The following is a 2329-nucleotide window of genomic DNA, read 5'->3' as shown; positions in this document are numbered from 1 at the left end:
TCACTCCCATAAATTCTTATTCTTATTCTGTGGGTTTTATGGCGGACTACAACCCAAAAATATATATTGCCGCCACCAACTGGACGGGCTGAAACCAAAACAAGGTAAAAATAAAATCAATAGGCGTTAGGAAAACTAACTTAATCCATCCAAATAAAATTATACATTGACAAAACAAAACAAAACACAACTCCCACTTCTTCCTTCTTTCAATTCTCCATATCTCCCTTCTCAGGCTCTAGGGCCTGAAAAAACACCAGCCCACCTCTCGTGAGCCTCACAGCCTTCACTCTACCCAGCACTCTCTCCACCAGTTTGGATATCTCAAGTGGATTCTTCAAGATTGGTAATTCGATCAGCTGCTCCTCATTTACTAACCATACTCCTACAAGATACGAAGTGACATTCTCATCACTGTACTCTCAACCAACATCATGAGGTAGTCACCTGGAATGCATTTCAATTAACAGGTGTGCCTTCTTTAAAGTTAATTTGTGGAATTTCTTTCTTCTTAATGCGTTTGAGCCAATCAGTTGTTGTGACAAGGTGTGTGTGTGTGTGTGGGGGGGGGTCCATCATTAATTGGGGTCCATCATTACTTTAAGACATGAAGGTCAGTCAATACGGAACATTTCAAGAACTTTGAAAGTTTCTTCAAGTGCAGTCGCAAAAACCATCAAGCGCTATGATGAAACTGGCTCTCATGAGGACCGCCACAGGAATGGAAGAACCAGAGTTACCTCTGCTGCAAAGGATAAGTTCATTAGAGTTACCAGCCTCAGAAATTGCAGCCCAAATAAATGCTTCAAAGAGTTCAAATAACAGACACATCTCAACATCAACTGTTCAGAGGAGACTGTGAATCAGGCCTTCATGGTCGAATTGCTGCAAAGAAACTACTACTAAAGGACACCAATAATAAGAAGAGACTTGTTGGGCCAAGAAACACGAGCAATGGACATTAGACCGGTGGAAATGTGTCCTTTGGTCTGGAGTCCAAATTGGAGATTTTTGGTTCCAACCGGTCTAATGTCCATTGCTCGTGTGAGACACGGTGTGGGTGAACGGATGATCTCCACATGTGTATTTCCCACCGTAAAGCATGGAGGAGGAGGTGTTATGGTGTGGGGGTGCTTTGCTGGTGACACTGTCTGTGATGTATTTAGAATTCAAGGCACACTTAACCAGCATGGCTACCACCGCATTCTGCAGCGATATGCCATCCCACCTGGTTTGGGCTTAGTGGGACTATCATTTGTTTTTCATCAGGACAATGACCCAACACACCTCCAGACTGTGTAAGGGCTATTTTACCAAAAAGGAGAGTGATGGAGTGCTGCATCAGATGACCTGGCCTCCACAATCCCCCAACCTCAACCAAATTGAGATGGTTTGGGATGAGTCGGACCCTTAGAGTGAAGGAAAAGCAGCCAACAAATGCTCAGCATGTGGGAACTCCTTCAAGACTGTTGGAAAAGCATTCCAGGTGAAGCTGGTTGAGAGAATGCCAAGAGTGTGCAAAGCTGTCATCAAGGCAAAGGGTGGCTATTTGAAGAATATAAAATATGTAATATATGTGTTATTTGTTTAACACTTTTTGGTTATCACATGATTCCATATGTGTTATAGTTTTGATGTTTTCACTATTATTCTACAGTGTAGAAAATAGTAAAAATAAAGAAAAACCCTGGAATGAGTAGGTGTTCTAAAACTTTTGATCGGTAGTGTACCTACACAACTAGATAGGTGTAAGCAACATGTGAGAAAACCTAGCACATGCCCGTTCCTAATACTTATTTATAGATCAGCAATAATCAAGTGGCAAGAATTAGAGGTTGAGATGTAATTGTTTGGGATTGGCTCCAAATCTAAATGAGCAGTTTTTAACATCCTGTTCATGCTCTTTTGAAGTATTTTACTCTTACAAATCTAATGCTTAGCTTTTAGCAAATGCTCAGTGAATGATGGTTATTCATGCAATAACTCATAAATTGTGGTCGAGAGACAATATCAAAGCACACATGATATTGTGAGGAAGCATGTTGTTATCACATAACAGTATGCTTATACATGATTATGCAACAACATCTACAATGCTGTAACATCTGGATCTTCATTGATGAAAAAAATCCTGATTCAAATGAAAGAAAGAAAATAGAATATAATACAATATAATAGAATATAATAGAGGGGGTGAAATTCTAATACGAGGCTACACTTGCAAGAGCTAGTAATTGTAACTAAAGGCTGGACACCTCCTATCGGGCCAATAAATACGCAATGTACAAATGTATTACTAGGGAATATTGGGCGCGGCCACGCTCATGAA

This window comes from Coregonus clupeaformis, chromosome 11, assembly GCF_020615455.1.
Source record: "Coregonus clupeaformis isolate EN_2021a chromosome 11, ASM2061545v1, whole genome shotgun sequence".
Classification (NCBI taxonomy): domain Eukaryota; kingdom Metazoa; phylum Chordata; class Actinopteri; order Salmoniformes; family Salmonidae; genus Coregonus; species Coregonus clupeaformis.
The sequence above is the reverse complement of the archived record's forward strand: the minus strand, read 5'-3'. Positions refer to the sequence as shown.